Genomic DNA, 14,072 nt, shown 5'->3' with positions numbered 1-14,072 from the left:
ATGTAAGAGATCATGAGTACAAGAGGGAGAGGAAAAAAAGGCGAAAGAAGTTGTAATTAAAGGAAATCTTCCCAGAACCCTGGATTGCACCAGGAACGTGGCCAGAATAAGCAAGGCTACTGACTTCTGCCAGGGTCATGTTTAGAGGTTACTTTATCATAGCCCTTGCTCGAAAAACATAATTTGAGCAAAGAAGGGTTCCCAATGTTCAGTGATCTCCATGTGCTTCCCATTAGGGTCGGAAGAAGAAATGCTGTGGTGTCTTCCGCAAACGGAATGGAATGGGAGTTTTCAGATCTCTTTCCGACTTGGCAAGAGATGCCAGTCTGGACATCAGGAAGGCCCGGCTATTTCTAGAGTTCAGGGGCACACAGCCATAGCGACACCTAGGAACCGCTGCAAATAGTTACTTACTCCTCTTCCAGACAGGAAAGCATCTAGTTCAACTCAGAATCGCTGTCTACCTTAATCTAAACAACAGTATGATTTTTGAAGTCTAAGTTAAGAGCAAAATATTATTAGTGATTTCCTTTGCTAGCTAAGCTCAGATTTGGAAGCTTCCTGAAATGGCCTGTCAAATCTTCACTCACTCACCCACTCCCTACCAAGAGAGAAGGACAGATCACATAGACCAACTAAAACCTTTTCCTACCTCCAATCAGCAACCAGGATAGTGTGAAGGCCAAGCCAAGGGAAGCACCATGGTCAGCTGCTTATCCAATATCCACTTCCCCCTTTTTCCTCACTTAACACTAAGTGTTAAGTGTCCAGCTAAGTATTCTCTTTTCCAGCCAATAAAACACAAGGAGATGTTTGCCTGGGAGTTCTGATAAAGCCTTTGCCTTCCTGTTAGAAGGAGATAGGGATAACATTCTCTTCCTGCTTTCATAGCACATGTGATGTCAACTACAGCAAACATCTTGGAACATCTTGAAACATGAGGCTCTAAGGATAACAGAGCAGAAAGATAGAATGACCTGGGTCCCTCATGGCATTATGAACTATAAACAACTCTAGCAATCACTTAACTCTGGATTTTTGTAATGAGTGAATCCCCTATTCACTGAAGCTACATGGCTTGGGTTTTCTGTTATTTGCAGTCTAAGACATCCCTAACTTTATATACCAAGTTTATCAACAGAAGCGAAATTAAGGATTCTCAGGGGAAAGCCAGTCTCAGGCTATTAGCAGTAGAGAGATAACAGTTTAGAAGAGGTAGAAGCTAGTCAGATTTTTCTCCCCATTTCCAAATGTCCCTTCATTTCGCCTGCAACATCCTCATGAAATTTTGGACCAGTCATCTTGCTCGTGCTTAGTTGCTCAGTGGTGTCTAACTCTGCAACGCTATGGACTGAGGCCCATCAGGCTCCTCTGTCCATGGGTTTTTCCAGGAAATAATTCTGGAGTAGGTTGCCCTTTCCTCCTCCAGGAAATCTCCCTGACCCAGGGAGGGAACCCACGTCTCCTGCATCTCCTGCGTGGGCAGGTGGATTCTTGACTACTGAGCCACCTGGGAAGCCCCAGACCAGTCATAGAAGATGGAATTAAAAGTTCCCATTTTAAAATATCAGTCCTGATATATGATGTACCAATATTATGACTTCATTGCTTTGAATCATAAAGTTTCTTCCAGTACTAAGAATCATTAGCATCTATCCTGCCCTTTTAGATTTCAGCAGAGTTTGTAACTTAAGAGGCTTAGTTGATTGAAAATAATAGAAGTCTTACACTTATTTATAATTTTAAATAAAAGAAGACAATTCCAGTGGGAGGTACAGTTTTAACCATTTATTACTCAAGTTTAAGATTCAGGTATAAGACTTTCATGTGGATTCTATAATTATCTTTTGCAAATTATGTTTTTATATGATATTCATTGCCATCATTTTCCAAGTGCTAACATGTAGGTTTCTATAGGCATAGATCATATTCTGTATTTTTTTTATTAAAAAAAAAACTGGTAACATCTGGTTGACGGACTGGGTTATGGATGTGTGCACCTGGAGTACAGCCAGGCCCATGCAAACATACAATTACACTGGATCCATCACATCAAAGCCATTTTCTATCCTGGCTCCAATTTTGGTTTGGCACATTGTTTCATCTTGTTCTGCTCCAAAACTCTGCAATAGTATTGAAAAGAATGGATAGAAATGGGCATCTTGCTAATCTTTTAGCTCTCCCAATTGGACAGGTGCCCACCAAAAAATTTAGAAATGAAACAAATTCATCACTTAAACATTTCTATTAATGATAATAGCCACCATTGGCTGAGATATTTACCAGGTGCTGAGAGAGGTTCTGAACTCTGTGCAGACATCTGGCCCTCATACGTCTGGGAGGAGATCTCAGTCTTCCGATACAAAGTCCTTCACGCATCCAGTCAGTGCGTGTTACAAGCAGCCTCTGGGCTGGACTCTGGGACTGCAGTAGAGAAAAAGGCAAACCTGCCACTCCCCACTCCATGCTGGGCACCACTTTCTGCATATACACAGATGTCTCACGCAGTCTAATGGAGGGCTGGGGGAAGAAATATCCCAGTGCAACAAGAGGGAAGAAAGAGGGAAACTAGGAGCACAATGTCAAGCCCTAACTTAGAGGGGGACAGGAGGTAAAATCTTACTGAGAAAATGATGTTTAAACCTAGACATTCAGGGTTACTCACTTAATGGGAGAAGAGGTACTGGCACTCGGGATAAACTACTTCCAGGCAGACGAGACAAGACATGGTTGGATAACACGGGGTCAAGAAAGGGCCAGAGAGCACTTCTGGGGGACTGAAAAGGGGCACTGCTGGGGGAGCTAAGAGAACCAGGGATAGATGTGAGAGGGACACTACTTTGTGGGAGCACGCTTGGGACTTTATCCTAAAGCCAAGGTGAAGCCATCTAGAGTGGTAGTTGTCACAGTTCTGTGTGAGTGTGAATGTGTGTGTGTGGAGGGGGGAGTAAAGACCATGGGGTGAATAGGGAGAAGAATAATCAGATTTAAATGCAGATTCAGAGAATTCCCACCTTTGTCCAAAGTCACTCCAAAGCTAGAATCTGATCTCAGTGTGCTTGATTCCCACCCTTTGCTCTTTACCCGTCATTATCTACCATCTTCTAACTTTACCAGCTCTCTGCTAGGCAGGGTGTGTGCATGCTCAGTTGCTCAGTCTTGTTCAACCCTTTGTGACCCCATGGACTGTAGCCTGCCAGGCTCTACTGTCCATGGGGTTCTCCAGGCAAGAATACTGAAGTGGGTAGCCATTCCCTTTTCCAGGGGATCGTCCCCACTCAGGGATGGAACCCTTGTATTGTAGGCAGATTCTTTACCATTTGAGCCACTAGGAAAGCCAAAGCATGATATTGAGACTCTCCAATTAGTCCCCTTGGCTTTAAGTATTTTTAACCAAACTTATTGTTATAAAAGCCCCATAAAAGTCATTACTTCATAGAAAAAAAAATGGATTTTCAATTCTTGCTAAATCCCAAAGTACATTTTTAACTTTCCATTTTTTTTTCTTTTAGGTTAGAAGTTGTATCCACTTAGAATTGTTAGTAGGACATATGATTTTGCTCAGACAAATAAGGAATAAAATATAAAATTCAGAGGTAATATTTGCTTAGGTCTTTGAGTACCTTTTTAAAAAGGCCTTAGATCCCTGAGGATTAATCAAGCACCTCTCAGATTTTGTCTTTCAAAGCTCAAGAAAGGAATGGCTTCTAATAGGATAAAAGGTATATTAAGATCTGAACTGGGGAACTTGCCTGAATGTTTTTCTTTAGAACTAGGTTTGCTTTGGCAAACTTTATAAAATCCTCCAAGCTTTTCACTTTGTTTTCCAGATCATTTACCCAGTCTAAACCATCTGTCTCTAGGTTAGCAACGTTTTTATATACTCTCTTAGAATTAAATGGATCAGATTATGCACATATTTCTTAGTATTAATTTAAACTGAGGAGATCTATGATACTACTGTCATTTATCACAATTATATTCTTTAGAATACTGCCTTCTTAAAGTGTCGAGCTAACCCCTCCCCCATTTTTTTACAAGTAGCTACGGATCTTGCTAGATCATGTTTAAACCTGAACTAGTAATGCATAGTGTTATACTTCAAAGAACCACAGATCTTAAAGTACATGCTCCTTAATCATAAAAAACAATAAAATGGATCAAAATGATTTTGCTTATTAAAAATAATTAGATTTTTAACAACAGTCAGTTCTCAAATAAGTGAAATTGAATCCCACTTTGTATGGGAAAAAGCTTGTTCTTGAAATGCTATAAAATTCAAAACTGGTGTCATTAAATCTAGCACATTAGGGGAGAGGGTAAGGATAAGATTTGATTGCCTTATTTGATTAAAGAACACTATGTAGAAAATATCAGAATGAAATTACAACATGAGTCAAATCTTACTTACGAATTGCAAAAGAGGTCAGAAGGCAAAAAGAAAGTGTGTGTGCATGTGTGCGTGTGTTTGTGTCCTTCCCCGCCCCTCCTTTGTCCTCAGGCAGGATGTAGCCCCACCATTTAAAAACGGGGTCCCTAGGGAAAGGAAAAAGCCCTTAGCTAAATCTTCCAGATCAACGTGGAAACTCAGAGTGACTACGGTGGGGGTGGTAAAATTTGTTCTTTTCACAATTTAGAAACTCTCTTCTCTTAATTAGAACTAGGTCTTTTGCATGTTTTTTTCTCATTTAATTTTCAAAAGCCCAGAGGTGGATCACATATTGATTAGTACCGTCTGATATTATTCTGAGACATATTCCAGCCAGTAACTTACCTTCTGGATGATTAAGTGACAAGATCTAGAATTAGTTTCAAGTATTGTTTCTTATTTTCCCTTTCTGTCCTAAATACAAAGAGACAGAATTTTATCGCTTACCTTCTGGCAATGAATTATTTCCATGAGAGAACAGATTGCTAAAAAGGATCCTTTAACTCTGATGGGTAGAGACAGATCCTGTAGGGGAGGCTGATTTGCAAACTGGGGACTTTCTGGGACGATTGGTCAAATAGAGATGAAAGGAGGGTATTGGAGGTCAGAGAGGAATGATGTAATATAGGGAGGTGAATTATTTTGTAACTTTTCCTTGGACCCTAAAGACCCATGTACCATTGTGAATAGCATTTTGGTGTTTCTTTGACATGATGTCTCCACCCTTGTGCCGGGCATAGCATAAAAAGGGAAAGCAGCCATCCTATTATAGTAATACACATAACTGGGGACCATGTAACTGCTACTTCAAAGGGGAAAAACACTTTCAATAATGATAGCAAATAGGAAGAAGAAATGTCATTTATGAAGTACTTATTACACATCAACTATCATCATCATTAAAAATTATTAACATTTATTGGGTTTTATGTACCAGACACTGTTCTAAGATCTTTGCATATATCATCTCACTTAATTTCCATGATTACTCAATCAAGTAGATACCATCACTATCTTCCTTTAGAGAAGAAGAAACAAAGACACAGGCAGGAAAGCTACTTGTCCAAGAACCCAGGAGCCAAGCCCAGAGATCTGACTGCAGGGACGCTAGATGATTTACATGTTTCATTCAAAAGATTTGTGTTGACTCCATCTCCCATGCCAGACTCTGAGCAAAGCTGACACAATCCCTCCTCTCTTGGAACTTACATTTTAGCAGGGAGAGACAGTAGGCAAGTGATATCAACAAATGGGTCACTGCAATGGCGCTGAAGCCTCTGAAGGGTTTATGCAGTGCTATGCCCTGGTCTCCTGTAGTCATCACGACGCTGCTCTTCCTATTCTTCACCGCAGAAGCAAGGTTTAGGGAGAGAAAGAAAACATACTTGAGTACTTGGCTGAGGACACTTCACTCAAACTCTCCCAAGTTAGGAATCAATGATTTTACTCAGGGGTATGTCACATTTAGTGGCCATTAGCAAATCATTTAACTTGGAATCCTAAATGGTAATTACATGCACATTAAGAGTTCCAGAACATGAGTTTTACTTTAGCACAACTCACCCTATTTTTAAATGCAGAGACTTCCTACTGCTTATACAACAGAGACCAGGCATTTAACTGACCACTCACATGGGCATACAGGCAAGGCAGACTCAGCCAGGGAGGCCGCACTTATACTGCAACTTTTCATCTGTTTTGTGGAATGTAGGCTTTGGATGAAAGACTGTGTTTATCTCTGTCCAAAGCACTGGAAATAAAAGGTCTGTGCAGATGTTTTAAGGACACCATATAGACTATTCACAAACTTTTGTGGTCAGTTGAGCCACTAGAGTCAGGACCAATGACTCACTCTGAACTGGGTTCCGTTGGTTCTTAAAATATTATTTCAGTCTTGTCCTTAGCAAAGTTAATGTGTTCATCATTGACACTGCTAGTTGGGGAAGCGGGTGGTGGGGGTGAGATTGTGTGAAATATTCCATGTGATCACAGCCTGTTTCCAGTGCCCTAGTCATTCCCAGGCTACTGTGGACCCAAGGAACATCTTAATGTGGGAGGCAGGTCAAACCAGAGCCTCTGGTCCAGCCCCTTCATTCTATGAAGGAGAAAGCTGAGCCTCCAGTATGACCAAGGTCATGGGCCTCCTGGTGGCACAGAAAGCCAGCCTCCTGAGAACCCCCAGCCACAACTCCTGACTCAGACCGTGCTGACTCCAAGATGAAACTCTTAATTCCCTTTATTTTCTTTGATGTTATTGTTTCTTCTCTTCCTCCCCTTTCAACCCTTCAAAGTTGTGACACAATCTTCTAAAATGGCATGTATTAGCCCACTTTCAATGGGTTATAGTGACTGCCAAATAAAGCATGAGTTATGTAATTCTACTCTGTCTTCTAGGGGTATGGAGTCTTGAACAGAAAACATTTAACAGAGAGAGACATAAAAAGGCATAGACAAGGAATGTGGGAGAGCCTCATACATTAAGTACATTTTATAAGACATCTTAATGTTCTGGGTAAGAAAAGAATATATTTGATGGTGATAAATGTCGCCGATGTGAGAGCTATGTACTGTAGTGATGAACGGGGTCAGGCAGAATTCAATTACTTTTCTAATTTGCCAGGGAGGATTCAAGAGGACAGGGAGGATTCAAGTATGAAGAAGGGGAGATTCTGAATGCTATCAGGATGGGTGATCTGGCTGATGCAAAAACTTCAATCTGTGCTGTCCAGTACAGTAGCTATTGGCCACATGGGCTATGTAAGTTGAAATTATTAACATTAAATAGAATGAAAAAATTGCATTAGCCACATTCCAAGTGCTCGATAAGTAACATGAGACTAGTGGCTGCTGTATTGGGTGGCAGAGATGTAGAGCATTTTCATCACTGCCGAAAGGTCTCTGGGACAATACTGACACAGAAGATGCGTCGTAGAAGGGGAGGGGTGGCTAAATGGAGCAAGGGGACCATAAAGTAATTCAAAAGAGTGGTACTGGATAAGAAGAAATGAGGGAAATGGTATACACTGAAGGGATCCAGAGAAAGAACTTAAACTAGGCATTGACTAATTTTTTTTTTTTTAATGGTATGTCTCTGGGCAGAAGCAACCTTGTGGTTTTAGCTGGTAGATATTCCTCTGTACAAAGAAAAGTATACCTTCAACCAAACTATGGAACAGTGAAAAGATCAATGGTTTCTAGGGCCTGGGGAAGGGAAGCAAGGGAGGGAGTTATGGGAAGTGAAACACAGGGGGTTTTTAGAGAGTGAAACTCTTCTGTGTGATACAAACGTGGTGACTACAAGACATTGTATACTTGCCAAAACCTGTACAACTACAAAGAGGGAAACCTAATGTAAACTATGGACTTCAGTTCATAATAATGGATTAATATTAGGTTATTCATCATAACAAATGTACCTCAACTAGTGCAAGATGTTAATAATAGAGGAAATGGGAGGTGGGGTGGGAGGCGGTGGGTGGGACCGTGCAGGAACGCTCTGTACTTTCTGTTCAGTTTTTCTGTAAACCTAAAACTGTCCTAAGAAATAAAACTTATGAGTTAACTATTTCTCATAAAATGTTTTCAAGCCCTCTCAAAGTCTTTATTTTCATGTAAACACTGAGATGACAATAAAACACATCAACCTAGTCTCAGCTGATAATCTCATGTAATTATATGTTCATAGAGAGAGAGAGATGTATATACATATTTGTCACGTAGAGAAAACAAAAGAGGGTACCTTCTTGCGGCTGTCCACAGCACAGTGTCAGGCACTCATCTTGGTGAGCACGAGCTGGATTTCAGTCCGTACCTGCTGCCTTCTTCGGGTGTCTTTGTGCAGTGCACGGACTGCACAGCTGTATGCAGCGGCTCTAGGGGACCCCAGCCATCGCTATTATGGGGTTCCAAACAGTGACTAGGGACAAAGGAGGACCCTATGTCTAGGGCGCCAAACTGAAGGAAGAATCTGTCAAGAAGAGATCATAGTAAACCACATAAGAAAAAAAAAAAAAGAACCTGACATTCAGAAGCAGCAGAAAAGTTAAGTGGTAAAACGTCAAAAAGAATGAGAGAAACAAAACCAGGAAGACAGAAGCACAACCACAGCAATACTGTACCTGGAAGCCTAGATATAGCAGCAGCCACAGCTCCCTCTCGGAGCTGGAATTCGGAGCCGATAGTGGTCTTGGCGAGTGCAGTTCTGCACGGTGAAAGGCAGGGTATCTGGCGGGAGAGACAACTTTGAGAGAGGGTTAGGATTTGAGGATGGTCACTCCAGGAGGCTATATATGCTACTCATATGGCATAGGCTGAGGGGTGGAGGAAAAGAGGAGAAAACAATGCGTCCCAACAATGCCTGGAATGCATCAGTTGTGCAAACCAAAACTCCTGGGAAAACCAAGCTGTGTCTTGGATTGTGGTTCAAGGAACTAGTAATGGGATACAAAGCTTTTCCTTCCAGGCTAGCGGCGTGAGCCCAGGGCAGGATAGGAGTTAGCAAAGTGCTTTAGACGGCAGAGTAAAAGGAAATGATGGGGCCAGCCTGACCTTCCAGTATTTTGAGTAATCCTGAAAAGAACCACCTGCCACAATAGGTAACCCTAGCAGCCAGCTTCATGGAATGACTGGGAAGGGAAGCTGAATTGTGATACCCACTTCATTCTCAGGACCCAGGGGAGTCTCTCCGGAACAGAACTGGAGCACTGTAGAAAATTTCTAGTGCCCCTGGGAAGAGAAATCAGGGCTTCCCTAAGCTTGGGCCTTGGACTCTGCATTCAAATCACCCTGGGATACTTATTAACAAAGCAGGCTTCCCAGGGCCCAATCTGGACCAAGTGAAGCTGTGTCTTTAAGGATGGGGCTCTGGACACCTGCATTTTCATCAGGTCCCTATGTGTTTCATAGGTACTGGGCATTTTGAGGGTTATGGATAGAGACATGTTTCTCAGCTTCATTAAAATCAGGGAGGGCTGGGTAGTGCAGATGCTGGCTCCATCTCCAGAGGTGCCAAATTCACTGTCTGGGATGGAGCCAGAGAATCAACATTTCTAACAAGTTCCCACACCGGCTTTTGGTCCTGCACTTTGAGAACCACTGCAACACAGAGAGAATCTCTTCACCCAGAAATTTCTTGCTGCTGCTGCTAAGTCGCATCAGTCGTGTCCGACTCTGTGCGACCCCATAGACGGTAGCCCACCAGGCTTCCCCGTCCCTGGGATTCTCCAGGCAAGAACACTGGAGTGGGTTGCCATTTCCTTCTCCAATGCATGAAAGTGAGAAGTGAAAGTGAAGTCGCTCAGTCGTGTCCGACTCTTAGCAACCCCATGGACTGTGGCCCACTAGGCTTCTCCGTCCATGGGATTTTCCAGGCAAGAGTACTGGAGTGGGGTGCCATTGCCTTCTCTGGAAATTTCTTAAAAGTTATGACAAGTATAAAACTCCACTAATCATTCATCTGCATAGTTGAGCTAGTTCCTACCACTTCGGTATTCAGATGACTAATACCCATGACCTCTTTCTCACCTTGTTAGATAACTTGAAGCTGTAAACTGACAATGTGAAAAGGGATCTCACCTGGCCAGCCCTAATCTTGTCTCTTGTCCTGCTTCCAAATATTTATATTATCACCAGCCCCATCCTTTCCTCCTGTTTGGTGGTAACCTGCAGAAAATCACTTAGCTTTGTATTATATCCTGGACTTCAGCAACTCAAATCAACCCTTTTCTTTACTTGTCATAAAGAGATAAGCTGAGAAACAAAACAAAACAAAACAAAAAAAAAAACGCTTATGAAAAAACAAAAAAGAGAAACCTGAAAATATTCTGAAATTCATAAAGTGTTATTTTGGGGAGTCTTCTGGGACAGGATGTCCCCATCATTAGCGAGAGGAAGCTCCGCTTCTGATAAGCACTATTTGGCCTCTCACAGATCAAAGAGAGCCATTTACTGAAGGAAGGGATGGAAGTATTTGATGGGGCCCTTAGGCAGACTCCTCGTAAACAGGATAGGCTCTATCAATGAAAGCATATATGCGGCCAGGCCACCGTCCCCAGAAACAATGGAACAGCAACAACAGTAGGTGGCAAGGAAAAGAGCCTCGGTCCTGGCAAGATTGTTCTGCCAAGAGAGTGGCCGTAAACAGGATTAGTCGTAATGAGATTATCAACTCAGGACCTGGAGGTCTGAGTTGGAGAGTTCAGTGTTGCACATAGGAAAGACACAGAAGTAGCTTGTAGGGTGAGAGGCTGACAAAGCAAGGGGCAGGGTCTTTTCCTTCCTGGAACCCGCTGGACCAGGGATGCCTGCTCTCCTGGGCTGAAAAAGTAGTGTGATTGCAAACACTGTTTCGAAGGAGCAGAAGAACCAGGAGCTAAAGCCTTAAAGAAGTGGTTCTTAATCAGGGGGCATTAGCAGTATCTGGAGACGTTTTTGGTTGTCACAACTGGTGGGGGCAGGGTGCTATTAGCATCTAAAGGCAGAGGCCAGGGAAGATGCTCAGCATCATACAAAGCACAGGACAGACTCCCACTTCCAACAAAGAATTACCCAGCTCCAAATGCTTGAGAGGGCTTTCCCTCAGTGATAAAGAAGCCACCTGGTAAAGAACCTGCAAGAGATGCCGGTTCGATCCCTGAGTCAGGAAAATCCCCTGGAGGAGGACATGGCAACCCACTCCAGTATTCTTTTCCATGGGCAGAGGAGCCTGAGGGGCTACATCCATGGGGTGGCAAAGAGTCAGACACAACTGAGCAACTGAGCACACATGCATGCATGAAAATGCTTGAAAACACCTGTGCTGGGGTGGTTACGAGGGACTCCAGATAGGATTTTGATAAATGACAAGCTGGATACTGAACATGAGAAGTGAGAAGAGGTGAGAGGTGGCAGGAGGGAGGAGGGGGTGGGAAGAGTAGGCAAGCATTTATTAAACCTGAAACTTGAGGTCATCACTCCCCAGGTGGAAACTGGTTCGAAACACAGAATCATTTATGTATAAAGCACAGATGTGTCCATGGCACTTAAACACATGAATATTTTCTGTGATATTAAAATTTCATAGGAGGCAGCAGAGTGATTAGGGGAAAAAAAATGTCTCAAAAGGCTCCTTAGGGAGATGATAATGAAACAAAGTTTGAGAGACAGAGAGCCATTGGTCTACATTAGAATCAAGACTGAAATGCTTTCTCCAGCTACATCCAGGAATCACGTGGTGGGATCTTACTAAGAACTGAATAGGTGGCAGTGGCTTCGGGACTGAAGATTGGTTTCTTTTTGCTTTAGAGATAAAATAAAGAGCCTTGTGCTGGAAGGCACGCTTTCCACCTGGCCCCACTGCACCGAAACCCAGCACTCTTGGTCTCAACCACAGTGAATCACTCCTCTGCTGCTCACCGCTCCCAGGTCCTTTCCTCTCCTTCCCCCAGCATCTCTCAATGGCCAACTGCAGCTCCTCCAACAAGGACAAAGGACTGACAGCAACTCTAACTCCCTCAACTCTGGGCTGCTTGCCCCTTCTCCATGCTTCCCTAGGGAAGAACAGTAGTTTACTCCTATTGCAGCATCGTTTCCACTTTATTGTACTAATTCACTGCCTCAATGGCAGGCATTTGCACCCAACGCAATGCCTGGTCCATAATGGCCCCTCAATTTTCTGTTTAGTCACTAAGTCGTGTCCAACTCTTGTGACCCCATGGACCCTCCAAACCTGTTTAACCTGTTGGTTAAAACATGAGAGAATTTGCGCTCATTACTCACTTTGAGACAGTGATGACCATCCTCATCCGACAGAGTGGCATCTGGATTTCCCAGATAAGGAACGGGTATGCCCTTTCGTGCCACTTTCTGGGTCCTCAGCTTCACCTAGACCTTCTTGGCCAAGAAGGGGCTTCCCTGGTAGCTCAGCTGGTAAAGAATATGCCTGCAATGCAGGAGACCCTGGTTCTATTCCTGGGTGGGGCAGATTTCCTGGAGAAGGGATAGGCTACCCACCCCACTATTCCTGGGCTTCCCTGGTGGCTCAGATGGTGAAGAATCTGCCTGAAATGTGGTAAACCTGGGCTTTATCCCTGTGTTGGGAAGATCCCCTGGAGAAGGGAATGGCTACCCACTTTAGTATTCTTGTCTGGAGAATTCCATGGACAGAGGAGCCTGGCAGGCTACACTCAATGGGGTTGCAAAGAGCTGGACATGACTGAGCAACTTTCATTTTCACTTTTGGTCCAGAGATGCACAGCAAGCTTCTCCAGAGCTGTGCTTCCAGCAAGAGTGCATCACTTAGAAATGGGTCAGAGACAGAACCAAGAACAAGGACAGAAAGTGAGTCAGGGGTGGGAGTTTTACAAAGTCAAGGCCTTTTAATACTCCTTTTAGAGGAGACACAAATACATTGGCCACCTGAGACTCCAATACTTCGGCCCCCTGATGCAAAGAACTGACTCATCGGAAAAGACCCTGATGCTGGGGAAGACTGAAGGCAGAAGGAGAAGGGGACGACAGACAATAAGATGGTTGGATGGCATCGCCGACTTGATGGACATGAGTTGGAGCAAGCTCGGGAGTTGGTGATGAACAGATGGGGAAGCCTGGTGTGCTGCAGTCCACAGGGTCACAAAAAGTCAGACAAGACTGAGCGACTGAACTGAACTGAACTGAGAGGAGACACCAAGGGCCATGCCACTCAAGAGGTGCCTTGAAATCTTAGAGCTAAGGTAAGCATTTTTTTGTAAAGTGGCCCCTAGTTTGACTGTAAGTGTTCTGGCACCAGTATTAACAGGCTCACCAGCCCAAGTGCACAGTCCATTGGGCAGAGTAGTAATAGTGGAGATGGAAGCCTTGGGGGGCAGGCAGAAATGCCATCTGGAGATTGAAGGGCAGGTTTCCAGGAGTAGCTCTGTGCTGACATTTGTACAGAGAGGGCTGTGCCACAGGTGGCCCTTGAAACCGTGGGAGTGGGTGCGATCACAGAGGGATGAACGTGCAGAGTGACAAGGACTGAGCGGGGAAGATGGCAAACAGTTCCTCAGTGTCTTGTATTTTCAGTTAATTTTTAAAATTTTTAATTGAAGGACAATTGCTCAAAATCCAGTAATTTGAGAGGCAAATGTCAATAGAGAGGAAAGATGTTTTAATCAGAAAAGCCAATTATCTGGGGAGATTGTGGACTCATGTCCTGAGACCAACTTCAAAGACTGCTCAGCCATGACAGAGAAAAGGGGGGAATAAATCAAGAGATATCACTTTGATGACAGAGGTCCGTCTAGTCAAAGCTATGGTTTTTCCAGTAGTCACGTACAGATGTGAGAGTTGGACCATAAAGGAGGCAGAGCACTGAAGAATTGATGCTTTAGAGCTGCGGTGTTGGAGAAGACTCTTGGACAGCAAGGCGATCAAACCAGTCAATCTTAAAGGAAATCAACTCTGAATATTCATTAGAAGGACTCATGCTGAAGCTCCAATACTTTGGCCTCGTGATGCAAAAAGCCAACTCATTGGAAAAGACCTGGATGCTAGGAAAGATTGAGGCCAGGAGAAGAAAGGGATGCCAGAGGATGAGATGGTTGGATGCATCATCAACTCAATGAACATGAGTTTAAGCAAACTCAGGGAGATAGTGAAGGACGGAGGACCCTGGCATGCTGCAGTT

General features: G+C 43.6%; 1 long non-coding RNA gene across 1 annotated transcript; it reads right to left on the bottom strand.

Moving 5' to 3' along the window:
- Positions 1-1,805: 1,805 nt before the first annotated feature.
- On the bottom strand, positions 1,806-8,998 carry LOC138984243 (uncharacterized). Its single transcript, XR_011461512.1, has 5 exons — positions 8,548-8,998; positions 8,169-8,396; positions 5,639-5,771; positions 2,284-2,424; positions 1,806-2,123 (listed from the first exon to the last, which is right to left on the bottom strand). It is a non-coding gene; the product is annotated as an uncharacterized lncRNA (long non-coding RNA).
- Positions 8,999-14,072: the final 5,074 nt, after the last annotated feature.

Source organism: Bos mutus, chromosome 20, assembly GCF_027580195.1.
Source record: "Bos mutus isolate GX-2022 chromosome 20, NWIPB_WYAK_1.1, whole genome shotgun sequence".
NCBI classification, from domain to species: Eukaryota; Metazoa; Chordata; class Mammalia; order Artiodactyla; family Bovidae; genus Bos; species Bos mutus.
The sequence above is the reverse complement of the archived record's forward strand: the minus strand, read 5'-3'. Positions and strand labels throughout refer to the sequence as shown.